This window comes from Lissotriton vulgaris, chromosome 7 (assembly GCF_964263255.1).
Source record: "Lissotriton vulgaris chromosome 7, aLisVul1.2, whole genome shotgun sequence".
Taxonomy (NCBI): Eukaryota; Metazoa; Chordata; class Amphibia; order Caudata; family Salamandridae; genus Lissotriton; species Lissotriton vulgaris.
Genome location: NC_141695.1, coordinates 935,974,306 through 936,001,790, shown reverse-complemented (window position 1 = coordinate 936,001,790; position 27,485 = coordinate 935,974,306).

Here is a 27,485-nt window from a genome sequence, read left to right as displayed (position 1 = left end):
CGGAGTCCACAATGACACTTCCCGGCCCCGCCCTCAGTGAGCCGCAAATGTCCAAGTTACGCTTGGGAACCTGAAAAACTGGCAGTGGTCCTGTCATACTCCTGCAGAACTTCTGGGGGATTCCCATTTCCTCAAATTCGTGGGCAGTCCTTTAGTTATGCAGTATGTCGGAGTCCACTATCCCCGCACCCAGCCCCTCCCCCGCCGCACTCCACCACCCCGCTCCACCACCCCACTGCACTCCCTCGGCGAGCTGCCACTGCTTTACCGTCGGGCGGCATTAATCGGGGCTATTTTTATGGACATGTTATATCTCTGTATTTCATGCATCCTGCCTTTCACCATTCATAGCTGAAACTCGAATGGAAAATAAAGGTGCTTTGTTTGCTCACTGTTCGGCAACATCTCATTCAATTGTCCCACCCGGAATGATGCAAGATGGACTTTCCCCTTTAATGCAGTCGCCTCACACCAGAATCCACCCGTGCATTCTGCTAATTCAATTGAAAACTTCAAAGTTTAGCTGTGTTTTCATGAGGAAAGTCATAAGGAATATATTATCCAAAAAAGGTAAGGATTTCTCATCTTCAGGGGAAAAACACCAGGAAACTGTGACAATAAGTGTGATTCACACAGACAGGATGCAAGAAATGGCAGGAGAATCATAACAGGTTGAAAGAAATGACACACGCCTACAAAAATAGCTTCTAGCATGTGCTGCGGTTGTGGGAAGAAACAGGGGCAGAGTCTGAGGAAGAGGGACTCAACCAGCCAGAGCACACGGAAAAGAGAATACCAGAAAGCGAAGGCCATTGAGACAGGGACCTTTTGGAGAGGTGCCTGTGGTGTTAGTGCCCATGCCAGAAAGATTCTGGGACAAAGGGTCCACATGTTTAATGAGGAGAGAATATTTGGGGTTAGCAGTGCTGGAGCAAGATGGCTGCAATGGGGCTAGGAAGAGGGAACGCAAAAAGGTGGAAACCAGATGAAAAGACCAAGAAGAAAGAACCAAAGCGAACAAAGGTCTAAGGGGAGAAAGAGGACGGAGGTTCCACGTCAGTAGCAACCAGGGGCACAACAAGACCAAAACTTCAGGGGTGGGGAGGGTTAAGACTCCCAGCCAGGGCTTGCCCTAGTACTGGTTGCAATTGGTGCAACAGTCTTTTTTGGTGCTCCTCCCCCATTTCTTCCTTCTCCATGAATTCCCTCACTATCACTCACCAGCACACCTCATCTCTCTATAGCCCCTTTCTGACATACATTTCTTTTTCTTATAGGGCTACGCGTAGTAGTTTACTCACACTCAGGTTTGTGATCTGCTTGGCACACGTTCTTTGTAGCAGGCACATTAAGACTCTGCACTGTGTAGTGGCAGGAGTGCCCATGTAAGTGCACATTGAGCGATGCGACAGTGTGGGAGTAGGGTGAAAGAAGTGACTGCAGGGTGAGTGAGGTGACCATATGAATTTGGGTGCAGATGTAAGTGCAGAGGGGGACAAATGAATGTATGGTTAGTGATGGGCTTGTTTGAGTGAGATTGCAGAGTGAGCACTGAGGGGGACAGGTAAGTGAAGTGTCCCATGAGTGCAGGGTGAGTAGTGTGCTTGTGTGAATACTTGGTGAGGTACAGGGTGAATAGCGCAAGTGCATCGTGCGTGCAGAGTGATCACAGTGATTGTAGAGTGTGCGAGGTGCTCATGTGACCGCAGGGTATGTGGAGGGAGAACAGTGTGAGTTCATGGCGAGTGACATAAGTGCTGTGTGGTCATTGTCAGTGCACGGTGAATAGTGTGAGTGCACGGTGAATAGTGTGAGTGCTTTGTGATCACTGTGAGTGCAGGGTGAGTGTGAAAGTGAAGAGTGAGAATGAGGAGTGAGTTGTCTGAATGCAGGGTGAATTCCCAGACACTTGAAGTAACTCAGAATGTTATTGAGAACTGGTGTTAGGTTTCAGATATAAGTTAAACTATTTCTATTAAGGCAGTATTCAGGGATAGTGCCTGGCTGGCCATAGCGGGCACCGGGCATTTTTCTTGCTGCCCGTTTTTGGACCGATGGGGGCATTTTTGTTACAGGGGGGCCAGTTTTGCAGCAGTGCTGCAATATCAGCTCCCTGTACCAATAGAAGCTGCAGTGTTTTGCATCCCCCGCACCTCCCCTCCCACCGCCCAGGCCTCCCTCCCCTGTGGCTGGTCAGATTCAATTGCCAAGGCCAGTTTGCGTTTCCAGTCTGGCCCTGTTCAGGGATTGACGGTGGAGAAAATAAATATTGTGCTCCTCCTGCAACAAACTTCCAGTCTTGTGATTAGGGCTGCCAGCTCATCATATTGATGTCCCAGACATTACAAAAATAAGTAGTCACCTAAAGCCTATTTTCTGCACTTATCTGTGCATACTTGGAATAGCAAATATAAAGAGAAATCATTTTTAATTGTGTTCTAAGGCTGCCTGAATGATTCATGACTGATAATTAAAGGGTACAAAGACATAAAAGTCACATTACAAATGATTACATATGATTTTATTTATAACCCTATTTAGTGTCAAGACGACTAAAGTTGCAGGCTCTTTAAACAGCAATTGTTTTGTATTTTTCTTTTGGCGACCCTACTTTATAGTTTTGTTCATGAAAGGAATTCTTACGGGCCTCACCCTTCCAGCCCATCTTACTCCAGTAAAAGTAAAAGCCAAATGTAAGGAATAGGCAGAGTGGGGGCCCAGGGGGTACTGGAACCAGAAAAAACTAAGCCTTGTTACCCAGTTTACAAAGGTATGTAAATATACAAATGGTCTTTAAAAGCCTGTGAAAAACTAAGATGCTGGAGATAAGACCCAAGACACTGCCCAGCCGAGCCCACACCATCTCGAACTGCAGCAGCCCGGGCTGAGACACACAATGGGGTGGGGGTGGAGAGTGAAGCCCTTTCAGCCCTATGGGCGTTGGGCCCCTGGTAGCAACCAACTATGGAGTTCAACCCTGGAGGGAGGATTCACGGTGGAGGAGCACCATTAGAAAAGGGACGGAAGGGAGGGGCAATACTTGGACCCTGAAGGAGGATTCAGTGACAAGGAGCACCCCTAGAAGAGGGATGAAAGAGGGAGGCAATGCTTGGAAGAGGCAAACCCCTGAACATCATTGGTGCTGGCAAAATAGTGTTTTGGGAAATAAATCTACAGTGGCATTGGGAGTTAAAGAGGTATTGGGAGCTAAAGAGGCTGAACGTGGGGGGGGGGCTAGGTACTTTAGATTGGTAATGGCAAGACATCCTATAGCATCAGAATGATAGTAGTGGTTCTTGTGGAAGAGAAAGCTCTACAGCACAGATCTAGAATGTGGTCGTAATAGGCGATGTGTTCTCATGCCTGGAGAAATGTGCAAATGTTTATCTCAGTCATAACTGTTCATTGATTGGGCACTGTCCGCACTCAGCGCATAACTCCAAGGAATGTCAGGGAAGGACTTGAGCCTGGGCATCAAGAAGGGACAGATCCATTAAGGTTCGTTTCTCATTAACATAACAGCAAAGAGCAAAGGCATGCATTCATGTGAGATTTTACTATATTAATGGACTAAAGCTCAATACACAGGAGCATGGTGCTTCAGCAAGCAAATATTCATTGCGAAGCCTTTACTAAGAGTTGTTCATTGCCTCCAGCTGGTTGTTAAAGAGTTATTTTTGTATACACTTTTTCAAACCTGATCTGAAATCAGGGTGTTTGGCTAGTTCTGATGCACTTTGGCTTAATCCCTAGGTCTTTAAGGTTGGTTTAACACCCGGAACGTATTGGCCCAAGCTTGTGAGTCTGCTCAGATCCATATATTCCCGCATTAGACTTGGGTATTGGATGTGGGCTACTGGTCCTCTTGAACTCTGCAGCGTATCTCGTGCATCCAGAAAGGAAGCAAGCCATTAAAGAAAGGGTGCCCAGCATTATTTCATCTTAAAGAAATATACAACCATGTCTCAAATGGGAACCAGGGACAAGTGACTCAGGTAAGTAGTTACCAGATAAAATAAGTCTGAGGGGAAGAGGTAGAGGGAGAAGGTGATGGTAAAGAAGACAAAAGATACAAAAGATGGGCAAGAGGGAAGGCACTGAGAAGTATCCGGTTTGAGAACAGAAAAGTGAGATGAGCCTGAGGAGAGTCTGTACCCAAGGCAGTGAGAGATTCCAGGTGAAGGGCAACCCTGTTTGAGGTAACAGTTCTGAGAGAGACGAAGACCAAGATCATTGGCTGTTGGTAGGGAATGGTGGCAAGGGGGCGGGGGATGGTGGGGGTAAAAAGAAAAAAAAACGTACCTGCCCCAGCTACCAGCTGCCAGCCGCCACCTTTCCTTCACACAGGAATCAGGAAGCAAGCACCCAGGCTCCCAGCCAATCACTACCCTGCAATGCAGCGTTGTGATTGGTCTGAGCACCGTGGTTCAGTGCTCAGATGGGGAATTGGAGCCTGGGCATGTTCTCCACCCAGACTGCAATGCAGCCTAGGTATAGAACATGCAAAGTGCACATGACGTCCTCCTTGTGCACTTAAGGTGCAGCCATCACTCCTCCTCCCTGTGACGTGGGGAACACTGTCCCGCTGCTTCAACTGCAAGCTCAATACAAACAATAAAATGATAATCACAGAGCGTTATCATCATTTTATTTTTTTGTGTTTAACTTTCAGTTGAAGCAGTGGAGCAATGCTCCACCTCCTTAGCGGAGGATCCGCTGCTTACCAAGATACTTGTAGACCAGGAGAGAGTAAGTCTTCAGATGTTAGACCTAGGACATTTTGAAAGCAATTGCCCTGTTGGAAGACACGGGATTGAAGAAAAGTTGGACCTGGTTGTTTTCCCATACCTGGAATTTTCTAGTGGAAACCCATAAGGTACTTTGTTCCACTCACTCAAAATTCTCCTACAAAGTATATTGTTGTGCCCAGGTTAAAATGGTGCTGTTTAACTAAATGCACAAAGAAATTCAGTTAAAGTGTTTACACTGTTCTTGCTGTGCCCCCGATTGGCTAGCCAATTTTACACCAAATAGTAGAGTCGAGTGCAAGAAATGCAGGATGGCAAATTTTACCGTTCTCTATAGAGCAGGTCCATGTTCAAAAGAATACAGTTTTTTAACTAAGGTGTTTGAATTGGTGAGCGATATGGTGGAAACTCCTTTGTCTCAATTGCCAATGCTGACACGTTAGGTGCCTCAGCCGACCTTCCTTTTTTTTTTTTAGGTCTCGCCTTTACCATTCCGCAGGAATGGGAAATGGGAAGAATTCAAGTCGGCAAAATCCTCTTCAAACCACGGGCTTTTTAGCCGCGGTTTTCTTTAAGTTCACGTGAATCACGTGATTAAACATGCACGCGCATCGGCAGCATTTCTCCTGCAGGCTCGCAAAAGGCTCTCCTCCCTCCCCACATCAAAGGCATCAATCACCCTCCCACAGGCTTCCCCAGCGCTGCCCCGCCCCCTGCTTCACAGCCAGGCCATCTGTTCCCTGGCAGACCTCTCACACCTCCATCACAGCATGCCTGTGTACTTCAAAGGCTTATCACTTCACACGGCCGGCCGCAGGCCGTGCAACCAGAGCACTTCAGTTGGTGTGCAGCCCCCCTCCCAGCACTGCCTTGTTACTCTCGGCAGCCGTGAGTCCCTAAACACTTTTTATATTTAATTAGCAGCAGCAGCATTTCTCCTGCGCCAGGGCACATCAAAGGCTCTGTGCCACTTTCACCCACACAGCAACACTTACAGACACGCAACGCCACTCACACCCATGCAAGCCCACTATCACCCACGCAACACCACACTCACCCACGTAACGCCACTCACCCAAGCAACCCCACTCACACACGCAACGCAACTCATCCACGCAACCCCACTCATCCACACAACCCCACTCATCCACGCAACGCCACTCATCCACGCAACGCCACTCACTCACTCACTCACTCACGCAAAGCCACTCACACCCACGCAGTGCCACTTTCACCCGCACAGCACCACTTTCAGACACGCAACGCCACTCACACCCACGCAAGCCCACTATCACCCACGCAATGCCACACTCACCCAAGCAACGCCACTCACCCAAACAACACCACTCACACATGCAACACAACTCACCCACGCAACCCCACTCATCCACGCAACCCCACACATCCACGCAACACCACTCATCCACGCAACGCCACTCATCCACGCAACGCCACTCATCCATGCAACGCCACTCACCCACGCAACGCCACTCACACACGCAACGCCACTCACCCACGCAACGCCACTCACCCACGCAACGCCACTCACACATGCAACGCCACTCACACATGCAACGCCACTCACACATGCAACGCCACTCACACACGCAACGCCACTCACACACGCAACGCCACTCACCCACGCAACGCCACTCACACATGCAACGCCACTCACCCACACAACGCCACTCACACATGCAACGCCACTCACACATGCAACGCCACTCACCCACGCAACGCCACTCACCCACGCAACGCAACTCACACACGCAATGCCACTCACACACACAATGCCACTCACACACGCAACGCCACTCACACACGCAACGCCACTCACACACGCAACGCCACTCACACCCACGCAGTGCCACTTTTACCCACACAGCACCACTTTCAGACACACAACGCCACTCACACCCACGTAAGCCCACTCTCACACACGCAACGCCACTCTCACCCATGCAACGCCACTCACACATGCAACGCCACTCACACATGCAATGCCACTCACACATGCAACGCCACTCACACACGCAACGCCACTCACACACGCAACGCCACTCACACACGCAACACCACTCACACACGCAACACCACTCACACACACAACGCCACTCACACACGCAACGCCACTCACACACGCAACGCCACTCGCACACGCAACGCCACTCACACATGCAAATCCACTCACACCCACGCAGTGCCACTTTTACCCACACAGCACCACTTTCAGACACACAACGCCACTCACACCCACGCAAGCCCACTCTCACACACGCAACGCCACTCTCAACCATGCAATGCCACTCACCCACGCAACGCAACTCACACACGCAATGCCACTCACCCACGCAACGCCACTCACCCACGCAACAACACTCACACATGCAACGCCACTCACCCACGCAACGCAACTCACTCAAAGCCACTCAAACACACGCAGTGCACAATAGGTCTCGCAGTAGGAAAGTTGGAGCTATTGGTTTTGTAAATGACAAAGCCCTTTATGTTTTTAAAAGGAAAACAAAAATAAAAGGCATTGTTATTTGCAATTGTAATAGCTCCAACTTTCCTACTGCGAGACCTATTGGCAACGCCAGTGCTTGTTTTTCAGCCGACCTTCCTAACGTAATATTGCGTTTTGCGTCCATGGCCTTGCTGCTGGCTACAATGTGTGTTGCAATGTCTTGGATGCACAGCAGGGTGCCCAAGGTGCACCAGTGGTTCAAGACATGATTAATTGTAAAGGTCAGATTAAAGTATACACTACAGATGCACACAATAAGGCACACTTTTTAGTTTTCTATGTACAATGTGTGCTAAACTGTTTGTTGCTGGGAAATATACAACTAGGTGAATTTAGGAATACCATGGGAGACCAGGAAGTGATCCACGTTAACTACAACTCTCTGGCTACTTCTGTGAAAACAATGGCTCCTGATGCAACACCTAAATGCCAAACCTAAACTGCACACACATGGGGTGGAGCCAAGTTGGCAGAAGAGTGAGACACTCCTATCGGCGCTCCAGCCCAAGTAAATCCTTCATTAGCCCCATACTGTGCTGAGATGCTATTTAAGCTTTTGAGCTCATATCGGGTGGTGACTACTCTCACGAGCAGCAGACAGAGACCAGAAGAGATCCAGATGGTGTTGCATCTTGCCCTCATGGAGCGGGCTGTAGCAAGCAAGATGGTGGCCCCCGGCAAAGTCAGTGTTGTGGACCATTGTGGTGAGTGCGACACTTGGGACTCATATGTGATGTGTGAGTTGGCCTAAAGTCTCTCTTTGTTAGACGTGGCTCCTGTTGTTTGCTGGAGCGGCACCTGGAACCACATGTTCAAGCAGTACCCCATAGGGGCCTAATTACTGTGGCTACAGCTGGGTTGACCTTTATTTATTAGCTTCCACTTTGAACATGATGTGACTGGGCAGAGGATGCAGTGATATGGGAGCAAGGTTGATCACCACGCTTCTCGAGGCTGAATGGCACACTGTATCTGGTGTTAGACATCAGTGGGCCCTGTTACCTGATCCCAAATACACTGTTTGTAAGGATTTAGCTCTAGAGTTTGCAACCACTCATGCCCTTTTATTGGAACGCAGATCCCAAGACTCAGGTACACAATGTGTTTCACAATCATGGCTACGGCAAAAACAAAAAAACGACAATACTGTAAAAGACCTACGACTAAAGTCTAATATGGTTGAATAAACCAACCAGAAGGCATTGATTGCCCCTAATGTCTCAACAATCAGAGCTGCAAGCACTGACAGCTCCAGTAGCAGTGGCTGTATAACTAAGGATTTTCTAATGGACTTCTTTAGAGACTAGTAAGAAGACGTCCTGGCTCTAAAGAATGACATGACAAACAATCTTAAAGAGGTCAAGTAAGACTTAAATGATGCAGTAGAGAGAGTTGCAATGCCATAAGTGACACCAAAGAGGAGGAACAGGAATTCTTGCATTAGAGAGTCTTAGCCCTACGGGACCAAAATCTCTTGCTGCAAACACATATAAAAGACGTTAAAAATCGGTCCTGTCAGAACAATGTCTGAATCAGTGTAGTGCTGAAGGGTGCAGAAGGTGTGGAGCTTCATGTCTATGTCAAAAATATTTTTTAAGCTCTTCTGGATAAACCAGACAACAAGGATATGCTCTTGGACAGGTCACTCTGTGCCCCTGAATCTCTACATCAACTCATCATCTGCCTGACATTCTAACTAGAGAACATCAGAATGTAGAGATTATGTCTAGATGCGGGGAATCATTTACATTCACAGGCAATGCTATCCTTTTCCCTTTTCTTCCAGTACATACCTCTAGTCTAACCCTACTAAAACAATATGTCTTTCGCCCAGTACTTGACTTCCTATGACAGGGTCAGGTAGCCTATAACTGGGGCTACCCATTCGGACTCAGTTTTATCTGGCAAGGGTGGAAACTTCAGATATCTTCCCTGGAAAAGGCTGAATCCCCCCTTCATCTTACAGACCAACATCCTGCTGGTACAGGTAATCAAAAGGACAAACTTCATTAGCCACTTGCGCCAAATCAGCAGGGGCATGGAAGGGAGTTTCTAGAGGGCATTTGAGGATTGGTTGAAAGCTGAGCACAAACATCATAGAGAGGGTTGTAAGCTGGTCACAAGCTAAGTAGAAAGGTTATCGAGAGGGAGTAGTAGGCTATGATGGGACAGCTAAGAAGTAGATCTCCTGAGACTCCGTTTTACGCAAGTCTCAGTGCACCACTGATGAGGTAGAATGAAGCTCTTAATACACAGGTGTATGGGCTCATGGGCGCCTGATGGGGTTGGGGGACTCTGGGGAGGTTATAGATAGGATGTGTTAATTCTGCACACCATGTACGGATAGACCCAGCAAATGGGGTTGAAATACAATATGATAAGAGGTGCAGTGAGATTTAGCTACATACAGATTTCCTCTATACAAGGTGAGATCTGTTGATACCTCCCCATACCATATATACAGGGGATTTTCTTTGGATGCAGGTCCCTCCCCTAATTTCAAGACATATGGTTTCAAGTGTTTGTTTTGGGGGATATACACTGGTCATATACAACAAGATCTTTACATGTGTTCATGACCTAATAGCTCATGTCTTGGGTGAGGTTTAAGCAAGGTTCATAACATAGGTGAGAACGTATTCCTCCTTTTTCAAGTGTTTCCATTTCGATGAAACATTAACTTTGTTCGCTTTCAATGTGCTGGACTTATAAGTTCTAACAAATGATTTGGCATTCTCAATACACTAAAAAGACAGTTGTATCCAGGAGACCCACCTCTTGTTAAAAGACAGAGGCAGGCTTGCTTTTAAATATTTCCCACAACAACATTTTTCAAATCCAAAAACTAAAAACAAAGTGGGTGGCCGTTCTCTTTAGCAAGCAAGCACACTTTATGTGTAAATCAGCTTCTTAAGACAAAGGAGACAATAGCTGTTATTACATTTCTCCTTGAATAATTATCCAAATTTCCCCTGTAGCAGTCTATGCCTCTATTCAGGGTCAGGAGTGGTATCTAAAAGATGCATTACAATAACTGTTATCCCTAGCATGGCACCCCTTAATACTGCAAGGAGACTGGCATTTAATTCTAGATCCTAGTCATGATAAACCTAGCTGCAGCTGCACAAGTATTGATCCCCTATCACAAAAGGTTGAGGACTTGCTTACAGTTATTGGGTTAAAAGCCATCTGGAGAGACACTAAACCTATAGTTACACTTTTCCTATTACTCAGTGGCTCATAAATCATAGGCCAGGATTGATATGATTATATTGGAAAAGTCCCTGAGAACCACTGTCCAGAAGGTGGAACAAGGGATCACCTTCCTCTCTGATCATGGCAAGGTCACTTGTACAATGGAATGGCGAAGGGGCCCTGGTAGAAATAGGATTCCTGGTTGTCAGAGGTATGCACCCAGGCCAGGCTTGAACCACCACTCTAGTCAGAGTAAGCTAACTACACATTAAAAGATAACTTGTGCTCACCCACTGGTCGCTTGCCACAGAGCAGTCAGGCTTATCTAAAGAAGTAATGTGTAAAATATTTGTACAACACACAGACAAACAGTAACACAATGAATACACCACATAAAGATTCCACATAGGTTTCTAAAAATAAATTATTATATTATGAACAAAACAAGACAAAAATAACAAAAATCCAATGTATAGAAGTTGAGATATTGAATTTTAAAGAAATAAATGCAGTAACGCGCTTAGAAGCAAGTAGCGCAAAAAAAAAGGTTACTTTAGGTCTCGCTGGGCAGGTGCAAAGTCAAAGTCTGGGCCAACCACGATAGAATGCTGGCTGGCTAGAGGACCCACGCAGGCCATGATGGCCAAAATTCCTTTCCTAGTCGCAAACAACAAGATGCGTTGATGTTGAGTCCTGCAGGCGCAGGATGCGTCGATCTTCTCCCCGCAGTGAAGGTGATGCGTCAGTTCCGAAGATAGGTGCAGGAATCAAGAGGCATAGAGCAATGCGCCATACTCTGCCACACTGTTGAGGAGATGCTTTGATATCACCAAGCTGCAGCGACGATACGCTGTCCGATGCGTCGATCTCTGGAGGCACTGCCCTGGTTCCGTGGTGATACGCCAATTTCACTCCTCCAACCTGGTCAATGGACTGGCCCTGCTACATGCAGACAGGAGATGCATTGAAATCCATGTTGCAAATATCTGGGCCACTTCCAGTGATCCAGGCACAAGAGCAGGGGTAGAGACTTTGATATCCCTGAGTCTCAAGTAACAGGAGGCAAGCCAAAATGACCTTGGAGATCATTTGGAGTGAAGGCAGAGTCCAGCTCTCCATCAGCAGAGTCAGAGAGCGGCAGGCAGCAGGGCAACAAACAGAAAAGAAGGCCTTTAAGATCAGCAGTCCAGTTTAGTCCTTAAGCAGCACAGCAGTTCTTTTGGCAGTACTTCAGTTACAAGTCAAGTAGTGTCTGATTTGATGGGGTCAGAGGTCCAGTACTTTAACCCAAATGTTCCTTTAATGTGGGGGTGACTTCAAAACCAATCTTTGAAGTGTACATATAACCTTTTCAACCCAGTCATGTCTGCCAAGTTATCCTTGGGGGGTAATCAGTCCATTGTGTGGGGACAGGACACTGCCTATTCAAGTGAAGTGTTAGACTCTCGCTTCCATCCCGCCCAGGCAAGGCCATCAGAATGCAGATGTATGCAGATGGGTACTCAGGCACACCTATCATTCCTGTGTTTGTGGCTGTCTAGACAGACTGCACAAAGTGTAGCTGTCACCCAGCCCAGACTTGCATTGGAGACAGCTGCAAAGCACACACAGTTATAAGCACAGAGAAATGTCCACTTTCTAAAAGTTATTTCTAAAATAGGAATACCAAATCCACCCGCACCAGTATGGAGGATTTGTCATTACCATTCCAAAGATATGAATCATGAAAAAGCTACTCCTCTCTGATCAGGAATTACAGCTTAAAAGTGTATTAAGGACTTCCCAATGCTAGCCTATGAGAGGAATAGGCCTCACAGTAGTGAAAAATAAAATAGGTTGTTTGTCACTACCAGGACACGCGAAACATATCAGTACATGTCCTGCCTTTCATTTACACAGCACCTTGCCCTTCGGGCTACCTAGGGCCTACCTTAGGGGTGACTTAGGTTTAATAAAAGGGGGGTTTCAAGCTTGGCAAATATTTTCAAATGCCAAGTCGATCTGGCAGTAAATTGCACATAAAGGCCCTGCAGTGGCAGGCTTGAGACATGTTTGAAGGGCTACTTCTATGGGTGGCACAATCAGTGCTGCAGTCCACTAGTAACTTTTAATTTACAGGCCACGGGTTATATGGTATACCATCTTACAAGGGACTTACAATTAAATCAAATATGCCAAACAGGTGTAAACCAATTACACCATGTTTAGAGGAGAGAGGACATACACGTTGACACTCTTCAGCAGTGGTTAAATGCGCAGTGTCCTAAAGTCAACAAAAAGAAGGTCAGAAAAAGAGGATGAGGAAGGCAAAAAGTTGGGTTGACCCGTCAGAAAGGGCCATTTTCCAACAGGGCTCCTTGGAGGAATATGTTTTGGAAGCTAACTGAAAAACATACTAATCGACCTAGTATCAAGACAGTACATCCATGACCAAATCAAGGAATACACACAGCTTAATGAAACTGGGGAATGCTACACCATAGCAATTTGGTATGTTAAAGGCAGGTATTACAGGGATATGCACTGCGGAATCAGAAATATTGTAGAAGCTGAGGGAGGCCCGAAGAGACTATCTGGAGGACCAGCTTAAAGAGTTGAAGCATTTACACAATTAACCCTAACAGACAATCGGACATAAAATGCTCGATATTAGGGGCCAACTGCACATATTAGAACTGAATAAACATTGGCAAGAGTTCAGCAGAGCTATTATGAAGGGGCAACAAGGTGTGGAGAATTCTTATTACTAAATTGAAGCAAAAACTGGCAAAGACGCAAAAACAAATTTGGGGGGGTCACAAAATCATTAGATGAACAGAAACTTGACATCTTTTTAGACTTTAATCATAACCATTATGCCGAGAGATAGTAAGTCCTTTGGAAATTCGCCATTTCTTGCCCCAGACGCAGCTTTCGCCCCTCAGAAAGAACTGTGAGAGAAAAAAATAACTGCTGAGGCGGTATTTAAGGCAGCCTATCAAATCCTTAAATCCTAAAAGCTCTGATGGATTCCCTGAGGATATTTATTCTGAATGCTGGCCTACCCTGACCTCTATTTTGCCACAGGTCTTTAATGAAATGATTGCAGACAATGGCAGAGTGGTTCCATCTAATGCAGAGAGAGACCAGGATTTCCCATATTTTGAGGCCAAGAAACGATCCCATCGACTGCAGCCTGTATTATCACATATCAGAATTAAATGTTGATACTCAAATATATACATGGATTCTTCCTTAACAAATAGACAAGACAGAATGTATTCTGAACACAATATAATACACCAGCAACCCAAACCAGAGGGTCCACAGCACATCACATATAAACATTAGAATTGTATGCATCTCGCCAGGTAGTAGAAACAATACTGACTCCTAAAAGGTAGGGGGCTACTCAGCTTGATGTAGGTACCCAGATAATTGAAGCTACAAGAAATCAACTCAGCAGTTATCACTAGTGACAGATGCATTTAGCAGGACAGTGTGTAAAACAAAACACCAATAACAAATGCAAATATATAGGAAACAGTTCACAGGAGCAACATGATAGGGCTGCAGATATCAAATATTATGCACCAAGGGCTTCACATCTTAGGTGTCACCATTCACCAAGCAAACAAGAGGCCAAGGGCATAGTATATATGACTTCCAACGCCTAGTGAGCTGTGTATGATGAGAGCCTGTGTACCACTGACCCTGGCATTGGATCAATAGAACTAGACGGGGATGTTAAAAATGGCAGGGGTGTCTTCTCAGGTACGTGTAAGTGTAACACACAAAGCTGCTAAAATATATGTATGCATCCATTATTGTATTTAGTGTTGTGATGACCAACTACCTTTTACTCAAGGATGAGCAACGAGAATCCACACCAAGTTACAGGTGAATTGCTGAGTACGGAGGGTCTCTGAACAACTGACTTCTCTGGGTTCGTCCCGTCAACTGCGGGTGACTTTAACAATTTTTGGTTGTCTCTGTGGCGCTGGTGGCAGATCATCAGTCAGGTTCACAGGAACATGGGCTACAGAGATGCCCTAGCAATCCCAGACCCTCTGGGGTTGAGTGGTGACAAAGAGGGGCTTAGGGAGGACCACAATAACATGCACTGCCCCAAGAGTCATCTCCTAATTTGAGGACCATTCTGTGCAGGAAGATCAATGAAGTTGTTGCGTGCAGAAGGTATCGCTGAGCCACGCAACCTCCGGGTTATATGTCACAATATAGTGGTCGAAACAGCGACCTACAGATAGTTGTGCGAGGCTGGCTTTGATTACAATTGCCGCCTTTCTCGTGTTGTGCAGGCCACGCCCACCTACTTAGGCCACGCCCCTTTCGCCAAGCGTATTTAAAGCGCTGAGAACTAGCGCCGCTTGACTCACTACTTCTCCTGAGGCACAGCCGGGAGCCACGTTCTTTAGTTCTTTTTAAAAACTGTATTGTTTGCGTGTTTTTAACATTGTTTACTTGCCTGCTCCTAACTTAGGATTTCCCTTGGCTATTCAACACCCCTGAACAGCGGATTTAGCGCTGCAGCGGGCGAGGCTGGCTTTGATTACAATTGCCGCCTTTCTCGCGTTGTGCAGGCCACGCCCACCTACTTAGGCCACGCCCCTTTCGCCAAGCGTATTTAAAGCGCTGAGAACTAGCGCCGCTTGACTCACTACTTCTCCTGAGGCACAGCCGGGAGCCACGTTCTTTAGTTCTTTTTAAAAACGGTATTGTTTGCGTGTTTTTAACATTGTATACTTGCCTGCTCCTAACTTAGGATTTCCCTTGGCTATTCAACACCCCTGAACAGCGGATTTAGCGCTGCAGCGGGTGAGGCTGGCTTTGATTACAATTGCCGCCTTTCTCGCGTTGTGCAGGCCACGCCCACCTACTTAGGCCACGCCCCTTTCGCCAAGCGTATTTAAAGCGCTGAGAACTAGCGCCGCTTGACTCACTACTTCTCCTGAGGCACAGCCGGGAGCCACGTTCTTTAGTTCTTTTTAAAAACTGTATTGTTTGCGTGTTTTTAACATTGTATACTTGCCTGCTCCTAACTTAGGATTTCCCTTGGCTATTCAACACCCCTGAACAGCGGATTTAGCGCTGCAGCGGGCGAGGCTGGCTTTGATTACAATTGCCGCCTTTCTTGCTTTGTGCAGGCCACGCCCACCTACTTAGGCCACGCCCCTTTCGCCAAGCGTATTTAAAGCGCTGAGAACTAGCGCCGCTTGACTCACTACTTCTCCTGAGGCACAGCCGGGAGCCACGTTCTTTAGTTCTTTTTAAAAACTGTATTGTTTGCGTGTTTTTAACATTGTATACTTGCCTGCTCCTAACTTAGGATTTCCCTTGGCTATTCAACACCCCTGAACAGCGGATTTAGCGCTGCAGCGGGCGAGGCTGGCTTTGATTACAATTGCCGCCTTTCTCGCGTTGTGCAGGCCACGCCCACCTACCTAGGCCACGCCCCTTCCCAACTCCCTCCCTCATTCGTATATAGGATGTGTCCCTACCGGAAGCACAGCGGACGAGCGCAGCGGGCGCGCCGATTGCGCGCCGATTGCGCGCCGAAGGCGCGCCTAAGGCGCGCCTAAGGCAAGCCCGTCTGCGCCCGTCCGCGGCCAGTCGGGGCCCGGGGCTTGTCATTCTGCCCATCTCACCTCCTTTGCCCCTGGGGACCTAATTGCTCTACACTCACTCCGGTCACTGGATACTGCCAGCTTTTCAAGACTGCAACAACTAGGTATTTATCAAGCTCTCAGTATCTTTCCTGAGTTACTGACCCTCCCGTCTCTCCTCACTTCTGAACCCACAGTCCCCTTCCCTCCTTCTAATCCCCTGCCCGCTCAGGCATCCGCTAATATGGAATTAGCAATCATATACCTCAATACTCGATCACTAGTCAGTCACCAACTTGACATTTTCCACCTCCTGGATTCAGACCGACCTGACATTCTTCTCCTAACAGAGACCTGGCTGAATGAGGATTCCTCCCCCGACATCTTGGCAGCCATTTCTCCGGGGTATTACATACTTCAAGCCAATCGGCCAGCTGGTAAATCAGGAGGCGGCGTAGCCGCCATTATCAAACTCTCCCTTAGGTTCACTTCCCTTTCTCTACTCACCATCCCCCAGGTGGACTGCCTGGCAATTAGATTTGAATCCTCGGTGTCCCCTCTTACCTGTGTCCTGGTATACCGTCCCCCCCAATCCATGCCTAACTTTCCTTCTCACTTTGGTGATTTGCTTTCTCAGCTCACAATTAATAATTCCAAACTCCTTGTCCTGGGAGATTTCAACTACTGGCCGTCAGATGCCCACGAAAGCTCCCAATCCTTGGCTTTTACTGATCTATTAACTGGGCTTAATGGTCTTCAACACGTTCACTTACCCACTCACTCTAAGGGCCATATCCTAGACCAGGTGTGGACCTATAATCTTGAAATCAAGTCACTTAAGATTTTACCTTGCCACTGGTCAGACCATCATTTAATTTCCTTTCTCCTCCTGGTCCCTCCTCCGCCCCCTCGTAGCCGAGGCCCTAGCCTTTTGGCTCGCAATTGGAACAAAGCAGACCTTGACCTATTCCTTACCTCTTTAACATCCTCAGTTCTGCCCAGCTCTGGCCATAATGACTCCCAAGAAGCCGCACTTGTCAAATGGCTAGAATCCGCCAGCGACAAGGTTGCCCCCCTCAAGTTAATTAGAACTAAGCGCCCCCACGACGCACATCGATGGTTCTCTGATAGCCTTAAATCCTTAAAACTAGGTCTCCGCCAAGCCGAGCACCGTTGGCGTAGAAGCTATGATCCCTCAGAGAAACCACACTTTCTAAAATTACTGGGAGAATACAAACTGGCAATTTCAGCCGCCAAAACCGCCTACTTCTCCACAAAAATCCTTAATTCCGCGCAAAAATCTAAAGATATTTTCGCCATTGTGGAGGAGCTCTCACATCCGGATAGGGTGACCATCAAACCCCTTCCATCTCAGACACTTTGTGATTCCCTTAACTGTTTTTTCATAGAAAAAATTAGCAAAATCAAAAATAGTATTTCCTCTAGACCCCCGGCTATACCCCTCGTTGAGGCTGCTCCCTCTTTTAACCCTCATTCCCTGACTCAGTTCCCCCCCATATCAGAAGATGATTTCCTCGCCCTGCTTAACAAAGTTCCCTCTGGCTCCCCCACAGACTGCTGCCCCCCGCGATTCTACGGGCTGCTTTTTCAGCGTGCCCCGCCCTTCCGCTGGCCCTCCTGAACAGCTCCCTTCTGCTCCGTGAGGTCCCCAGCCAGTTTAAGAACGCGGAGGTAGTACCCATATTAAAGAAACCCAACGCCGACCCCACGGTTATGGGCAACTTCCGTCCCATTTCTCTCCTTCCTTACCTAAGCAAAGTACTTGAGACATATGTAACCAGCATCCTCAGTTCCTTTATTGAGGATTCCAACTTCCTGGACCCTCAGCAGGCCGGGTTTAGACCCGCCCATTCGACAGAGGCGGTCATTCTCTCTGTAATGGAGGAACTCCGTAGAGGCACTGATTCCAACATCAGCCAAGCCTTGATTCTCTTGGATCTGTCGGCGGCCTTTGACACGGTCGACCACACCATCTTGGTCGACCGTGTCAAAGAGGCTGGTATCAGAGGGACGGCCCTTGATTGAGTTCGTTCCTTTCTGACGAACCGCCACCAATCTGTCCGACTTTCCCAATTTTCGGCGGACAGGATGAAACTCACCTGCGGTGTGCCGCAGGGGTCGTCCTTGTCCCCACTCCTTTTTCATCTGTACCTTACCCCCCTGATCCGCTCCCTCCGGGGAAGGAATGTCACTGCATTTAACTATGCAGATGACATTCAGCTCATTTTCAATCTTGACTCCTCGAATGAAGCGACTCGGGACTTTCAGTCTACCCTCTGCCATATTAGTAACTGGATGGGCGCTCACCATCTCAAACTTAATCCAGACAAGACGGAGCTTGTTCTTGTTGGAGGCCCATCCAACCCCTGGAACTCTACCTTCTGGCCCCTTTCCCTTGGCCCCTCTCCTTGTCCTGCTGACAAGGTAAAAAGCCAGGGGGTCTACATTTCACTTGATCTTTCTATGAAACATCAGGTCAGTGCTACAGTGTCCTCCTGCTTCCACCAGCTTAGGAAAATTCATAAAATAGCCCACTTTCTGACCACCGAAGCTCTCACCCTGGTGTTACTGGCATTAGTCATCTCTCGGATCGACTATGCCAACGCCCTGTACGCAGGTATCCCACAATATCAAATCAAAAGACTACAGCTGATACAGAATCAGGCAGCCCGCCTGATCTACCATCAACCAAAACATCATCACGTCCGTCCTCTGCTCAAAGCCCTTCATTGGCTTCCTGTATCAGAGTGCTGTAAGTTCAAACTAGGCTGTCTGACCCATAAATCCTTGGCCGGCATCGGTCCCTCCTTCATTTCTTCTCTTCTGCACCCGTATGCCCCCTCCAGACACCTCCGATCTTCCCACCATGCGCTCCTTCAGACACCTAGGTTTAGGCGCAAAAAGCACGGAGGTCTCAGATTCTCTTTTTTGGCCCCCTCACTCTGGAACTCTCTTCCGTTGGAACTTAGACTTTCCTCCTCTTACCCTCACTTTAGGTCTCTCCTTAAAACTCACCTTTTCCGCAGTGTTTACACATAAGCTTCCTTCTCCTCCCTCCTTTGTCTCCTAATGAATTAGTGAACAGCGCCAAGAAACCGTCCGGTGTAAGTTGCGCTCTATAAATCTTTTTTACATTACATTACATTACAATATCAACTACCAAAATATTGTCAAGGTAACTGTAGATTTACTATTATTAACTCTGCTGTGATGAAACTTTGGGGCTCTATATTATTGTCACAATATATCTGCAGGTCAATATTCCGACATAATATTGTGGTACAACTTCAGCCTCTGCAGCATCAGCTTTTATGCTTTCTGATCAGGCAGAACAGCGAACAGTGAGAACCAAAACCATCCTATTGTATCCCTTATGAAGTCCTTGTTCTCCTGGGTTGACCTGTAGTACTCCAACCAATCCACTGTGTTCCATGAATTACTCATCTCATTGGGGCTGATCAGCACACATATTATCCATCTGCATCATGTTGAAACTTTTCCCTTCCTGAATCTTCTTGGTGTGGCCATTGGACCATCCGATCGCAGTGACAAACATGAGAACGTTCTTTTTTCCATGTCCATGTTTAATTTCTACCTGGAACCTTCCTGCCAATGTGGCCTTCATGAAGTAAGGGTCTCCAGTGGTTCTATAATCTTCCCCTACATGGAAGAGGTGTGTTTGGACCATGACTATGATCTCAATTAGCACTGGACTGCATGGCGTACTCTCAGCACCATGGGCAGATCTCCACACTTCTCACAACCCTGTCCTGTCAGTTAAATCAAAAGATCCAGTGTCCCCTCCTACCTGTCAAATGTTGGACAAGAGGACTATTTTGGGTTATTTCAGTCAGGCCGTTCCATACAGAAATATCTATACCCGCATATGGTCCGCTTTACATTGTGCGACCGTGAAGGCTAGCTTTGGCCGTGAAGCTAGTAGCATGAATAGCCAGACAGTGCAAGTTAAACATACACGTAAAATTAGCTTTACCCAAACACAAAAAAATGTTTGCACTTCTTTAATTTGAAAGAGAGAGTGCAAACACTTCTCACTAGGGGTGCTCGAAATACTTTTAATAGGGAGTAAGTTGCGCTCTATAAATCTTTTTTACATTACATTACATTACAATATCAACTACCAAAATATTGTCAAGGTAACTGTAGATTTACTATTATTAACTCTGCTGTGATGAAACTTTGGGGCTCTATATTATTGTCACAATATATCTGCAGGTCAATATTCCGACATAATATTGTGGTACAACTTCAGCCTCTGCAGCATCAGCTTTTATGCTTTCTGATCAGGCAGAACAGCGAACAGTGAGAACCAAAACCATCCTATTGTATCCCTTATGAAGTCCTTGTTCTCCTGGGTTGACCTGTAGTACTCCAACCAATCCACTGTGTTCCATGAATTACTCATCTCATTGGGGCTGATCAGCACACATATTATCCATCTGCATCATGTTGAAACTTTTCCCTTCCTGAATCTTCTTGGTGTGGCCATTGGACCATCCGATCGCAGTGACAAACATGAGAACGTTCTTTTTTCCATGTCCATGTTTAATTTCTACCTGGAACCTTCCTGCCAATGTGGCCTTCATGAAGTAAGGGTCTCCAGTGGTTCTATAATCTTCCCCTACATGGAAGAGGTGTGTTTGGACCATGACTATGATCTCAATTAGCACTGGACTGCATGGCGTACTCTCAGCACCATGGGCAGATCTCCACACTTCTCACAACCCTGTCCTGTCAGTTAAATCAAAAGATCCAGTGTCCCCTCCTACCTGTCAAATGTTGGACAAGAGGACTATTTTGGGTTATTTCAGTCAGGCCGTTCCATACAGAAATATCTATACCCGCATATGGTCCGCTTTACATTGTGCGACCGTGAAGGCTAGCTTTGGCCGTGAAGCTAGTAGCATGAATAGCCAGACAGTGCAAGTTAAACATACACGTAAAATTAGCTTTACCCAAACACAAAAAAATTTTTGCACTTCTTTAATTTGAAAGAGAGAGTGCAAACACTTCTCACTAGGGGTGCTCGAAATACTTTTAATAGGGAGTAACTGTACTTCCCATGATCAAACAGCTTTCTGTCAGGGTTCCACAGGCACCACCAAAATACACCCCTGCCAGATTTGATAGAAACATCTCTCTGTAGATTCTTCACCCTCTGTAGTCCTTCTAGGACTCAGGTAATCTATTCCACTTACACTCACGTGAGAAAGCAGTGTCTTACCCCACACCATGTGCAGTGTTTTTCCTATGTTCCAAAGTTCAATGGATTATCCCAAAATGTTCCAGGTGCATTTACGTGCGGACCATGCTAGTTTTGAACTAGTTTCATGACCATCTCACAGGCACATGTTCTCCTTTCAGGCTACCTGGTCTAGACCACTTTAGGGCAGCAATGTTACCTGGGAGGGAAAGCGCACAGGGTCAGCCAACTCAGGCTGTCCGCTTCTAGGGTAGCAACACTTAATTCCATGTCATATGTGGCTCCACTCCATCTGTCTCTGTAGTTGGAGTTATCACCTTACTCAGATTTGGAATCCACGTTTGTTGTTGTGTAAATACTTCTAAGTTGATCCACAAATGCTTCTTGCTTAAGACATTTAGCAGTGTTTAATTTGTAAATGAATAAGTGTCGAGCCCAAAGATTTGTTCAGAAGCATGAGGTTGACACTACTATTTGTCGACATGGCATACTCCAAGCCTGCTTGATTCCACCTCATGTCTCTTTAATCTAGCACCAGACTCTTCCTCTTCTTCTGGTCATTAATTTTGTTGTTTTGCCTCTGACCGAAGCTAGGAATCAGTGCATGATCTCCTGGGGTGTGTTAATGTTTCTTCATGATTTTGTGAAATCAAGACATGTTTCATCCTGCAATATTGGCTGCAGTTATGTGATCGACTTGCACTCCTTGCAAATCTGTCTCTTGGGTACATTTACGAGGGTAAAATCTATATCTGGGCCACTATAATCAACGGTAACTTCAAAGCAGAAATCAAGGGAAATGTTATGTTATGTTATGTTATGTTATGTATTTGTAGAGCGCGACAGCTGCCCCAGCGACGGGGCGTCCCGGCGCTAAGAACCATATCATAACCAACTGAGAGGGGGAAAAAGGGGGCCTACAGGGGGGGGAAGAGGTGAGTTTTAATGGCTTTACGAAAAGCTGAGAGGTTGTCGATGCAGCGGATGTGGAGGGGAAGCGAGTTCCATAGCTTTGCACCCAGCAATCTGAATGATCGTCCTCCGATGCGACAGAACTTAGTGTGTGGGACCACGACTAGGTGTTGCCCTTTAGAACGGAGGTTGCGGTGGGGATTGTAGGGCGTTAACAGCGGGCGTAGGAGCTCGGGGCCCTCAGATTTCAGAATTTTAAAGGCAATGGTGAGGGCCTTGAATTGGATGCGGGCTTCCACGGGCAGCCAGTGAAGTCTGTGAATGGTAGCTCTCGCAGAGCACCTTCTCAGCAAGCCTACTATTGCCCTGGCCGCAGAATTCTGTATACGCTGAAATCTCTTGGTTTCAGCCTTGTTAGCGCCTAGCAGCAGGACACTCGCGTAGTCCAGTCGGGCGAGGATGGTCGATTGTACAATAAGTTGTCGTGTTTTGGGGTCGAAGAAGCCTAAGATGGGGTTGAGGCTTCTCAGAAGCCCAATGCAAGTCGCGGAAACTTTTTTGGTGTAGGACTGGAAATTTAGCGCAGAGTCCAGCCATACTCCTAGATTTTTTGCCAGAGTTTTAGGGGGAGGGGCTGGGCCCAGTGAGGGGGGCCACCAGAGGTCACTCCAGCTGTTGGGGTTCTTGCCCAGGAGCAGCACCTCTGTTTTTCCTGCATTGAGTTGAAGGCAGTTTGCAGTCATCCAGTTGGCGACGGCGGCCAGTCCATCCCTGAATCTAGTGGCATCGGGAGAGGGCGCCTCGTTGAGGGCAATAACCAGCTGTGTGTCATCGGCGTACGACACCATTGTGAGATCCCACTTTTTGGCTACTTCCGCGAGAGGCTGCATATATAAATTAAAAAGGGATGGACTGAGGGCAGAGCCCTGTGGGACTCCTTGCCCTATAGCTTGGGGTTGGGAGATAAAAGGGGGAGCTGACACCCGGAAGGACCTATTCATGAGGAACGATCGGAACCATTCCAGTGCCAAGTCTTGGACCCCGCTATTTTCCAGGCGCTTTAGAAGGATGTCATGGGAGACCGTATCAAAGGCCGCGCTGAGATCGAGCAGTATCAGCGCAGCACTTTGACCGGTGTCCATGATTTTCCGCAAATGCTCCGTGGAGGAAAGGAGAGCGGACTCCGTGCTATGGCCCAGCCTGAACCCGTGTTGGGAGGGGTCCAGGATGTTATTTACCGCCATGTGGTCATTTAGTACGCTGTTCGCGTGGGCCTCTGCTAGTTTGGCCACCCAGGGGAGCAGAGAGTCGGGCCGGTAGTTCTCCGGTTTGGTGGGGTCTAGGGTGGGTTTCTTTATAATGGGAGTGACCCAGGCCTGTTTCCAGTAGATGGGTACTGTGGCTGAGGCGAAGGAGAGATTGAGGAGTGAGGTCAAAGATGGGAGGAAGAAATCCAAAGCACCCAGAAAGTGGACTGGTCTCATGGGATCTGCAGGGGCCCCGGATTTCACCTTCCTGCAAAATTTGGCTAGCTCCTCGTGAGAGATAGCTGGCAGGCAGGAGAGCCTAGAGCCCTCGAACGGGGCGTTGGGAGAGTTGCTGTACTCTGGGGGGTTATGAGTGAAGGAATTATAGATCTTCCTCACCTTTTCCATGGAGAAAGTGGCGAGGTCTTCGCACTGCTGAGTAGAAGAGATGTGAGAGGCAGGCTTATCTCCGTTTTGAAGTTTTTGGACGATTTTGAAAATAGTTTTCGTGGGGTTGGAGCTTGCTCTGATCTCATTAGCGTAAAAGGCTGCACGGGCTGTGCGTATGGCTTTGTGGTATGCTTTGAGCACTACCAGGTATGACTTTTTTTCCTCGTGCTTGTAGTCTTTCCTCCAGTGTCGTTCCGCTCTATTACATTCTTTCCTCAGTATTTTCAAATTCTCGTCATACCAAGGGTTAGAGGGGGTGTTACGTCCTTTAGTCCACTTGGCTGGAATAATAGCATCCAGTCCTTGGTGATCCACTCCTGGAAGGCAGCATACGACGTGTCAATGTCGTTTGTACCCTCAAAGTTGGGTTCACCTAGGCTGGCAGCGAGGTCTGTTTTTTGTAATTTGTGCCAGGGCCGTTTCAGGCAGGGGGCGGGTGCCTTTTTTTCGGATGGGGTCGCGATCGGGATAGAAAAAGTGACCAGAGAGTGATCAGTCCAGGCCATGGGTTTGGGAGAGTCAGCTCTGGCTTCAGGGATGTTGGTAAAAACTGGGTAAAGTATGTGACCAGCAACATGCGTGGGGGATAGAACGAGAGGGGTCAGCTGCAGGGCTGATAAGTCCGCTAGGAAATTGCTGATATTAGTGTCCGAGGTATCGTCTAGGTGGAGGTTAAGGTCCCCTAGGATTGTAAAGTTAGCGGAGCTAGTGATCAGAGCGTGGGCTGTCTCTAGGAACTCCTCTATGAACTTCGAGGAAGGCCCCAGGGGTCTGTAGATAAAAAGGCCAGAAAGGGAGCAGTGGGGGCTCGTGGAGATTTTAAAGCACGCGCATTCACTGCCAGTAATGTTTTCCTTTTGGAAAGTGCAGGTGAAGGAAGTTCTATAGATGACGGCGATGCCGCCTCCTCTAGAGTCTCTATTGATGTGGGTCATGGAGAACCCATCCGGTAGTGTTAGATTGGGGATGCTGGTTAGATCATCTCTAAGCCAGGTTTCACATAAAAACATGATATCTGGGTTCTCGTCTATTAGAAGCGTTCTTACCTCCGCATGGTGTTTGGCCAAGGATCTGACGTTGAGCTGAGAGATAGTGAGTGTAGCTTGGTTCCTTCTGGTAGCTTTGTGGCTCAGTAAGCGTGGCACAGGTATAGCTACATTACAGCCCTCACATTGAAGAGCGGTTAGTCCCATGCATCCCTCTAAATTGTCACATCGTGGGCCTGGGTTGAGTGACCAGAGTAGGTTCCTGTCGTATACGTATGTTGCCTGTGGTTTTTTGCGCAGGGGGTAAGCGAGAGACGATGACTTGGCGAGGACGGGCGAAGACGGGCTTGCCTTGGGCGCCCGCTGTGCCCGTCCGATGCTTTAGTAGGAGAGAGAGGGGCTGGGGGCTTGGCCTCGGAGTGGGCGTGGCCTCGCTGCACGCTGTCAATGGCGGCAGAGGCTGCAGGTGATTGTTATCTTCCTGTAACAGCGCTAGATCTGCTGTGTACAGGGTTGACAAGGCACGTCCAGGGGGTGTCAGGCAATCGACGCAGGTGCAGTTATTTAAAAGCAGCAACACAAGTGAGCAAAATATCAGTGACACAAAGTAATTTTTAAAAGTAATAAGCTCTCTCCCGGCTTTCCGCCTCAGGAGGGTAAATTAGTTCTGAGTATAGCGCTGAGTAATCAGATGTTACTACCAAACATAAGGCATAAAGGGGCAAACCAAGTGGCATAATTCCTAGTACAAGTTTTTGCAACATGCTGACTCCACTTACTCTTCTAACGTCGCTTCCGAGAACCCAACATGTCAAAAAGAGGCCTGTTGAAATGCTCAGCGTGGTCATCTCTTGCTAGAAGATACGCTCTCATTTTTTATTTTTACACCAAAGAGGTTCAACATTGATCAAATAAATCGGCTCTCAATATCTTGATCTTGATCAGAGTGGGGTCTTGTTGGCCACTCTAATGGATAAGAGCTTCTCTAAGAGGACCAAGTCCACAGTGAAGGCTTTTAATTCTTGCAGGAAAATATTCAGACACATTTTATGAAGTGATCAGTTATCACCATAATGTTATTATTTTTGTTGCTGTCCAGTGACTGGAATAGGAAGCCCTCTTGCCTGGCAGTCCTCCTGGGGAAGCTCTAACTGGCTATGCTGTAAGCGCATCAGTTGAATTATATCTCTTTTTCGTTTGCTGTTATTGACAAGGTTGAATGTTCTGTTGAATCCAAGATGCCAAGGTACCTGCCATCATCATGCAATGAGTTAAACGTTTAGCACAATCTTCCTGAATTCCTGATTCCGGTATCACTGCTAGAAAGCATGGAAGGCAGGGTTCTGTGTCTCCAGGTATAGTATTTCGGCTTTACCAACACTGTAATCGCAGGCTCGACGGATAATGTAGGTCACTAGGTGCATGCAGTTGATATGAGGCATTGGTTTGACTGCGATCCTGGGATCCCTCAGGTGGGGAGCAGTGAGGCCTTCACATTGGAGATGTGGTGAATATATCACATAGAAGTTGGATAGGTTGTTGTAAGTCACCGGAAAGGCATTAGCTGTTGCATGGACGGGTTGTGTGTACTGTTCACTGCTGAAGCTGCAAGTCATATACAAAGAGGGCAGTCATCCATTGGTGCCCCGTATCGTCCAACTTGATGGTGGACTTCACATATGTCAGGCAATGGTCAGCCTGCTTAAGGAACTAGGGGGCACATTATCAAGGGGGTTTATCTCTGCTTTTTTGGCTTTAAAAGCCAAGAAAGCGGAGATAAAATTATCTCCCTATTACCTAGCTGTCGCTAACACCAGTTAGCGACAGCTAGTAGGAGATAGCGACCATCTTGGGCCCCACTTTGCATGTCAGTGATATTTATCACTAATGACATGCAAAGTGGGCGTGCCAAGATGTTAGCGACTGGAAACAGTCGCTAACATGGCTATCTCCTATTACCAACTTTTGGAGATATTCTCGCTAAGCGCGAATATCTCCAAAAGCTAACACCTGCCCTGAGCAGTTCTTAGCCATGTTATCCAATGAAGGTGGATAACATGGCTAAGAGCATTAGCTCGGTAATGCATGAATTTCGCTGACTTTTCAGCGATATTCATGCATTGCGGCCGATTTTTATCGCATTTGCGATAAACCTTGGTAATACCAAGGTTTATCTGCGATAAAAATCGCCGCAGCTCTGCGGTAAATTTTTGTCTCTAACCAAGCAATAGCGATAATTATCGCTATTGCTTGGTATTATGCCCCTAGGACCTATGTTTTCACACAGCATTTCTTGATCACAGTCCACTGCAAACCAAGGAACTAAACTTTATGAAGCACCTAGTTATTCACAGAGCACGACAAGCTGTGATTGACACTTCCCCCCACGAGGTTCGGGCAGTCTCCAGACCTTCACTTCTGACATCTCCTTTGAGCAGTTAGGCCTTGATGGTGGTTGGCAAAAGGGAGGGCAGGTGCACAAGACTGTCAATTAAGGTTTAGGCAGACCAAGTAACGGGTTCCTGAGGCGGAAGCCGGGAATTCAGTTAGCAGTGATTTGTAGCGATTTGTT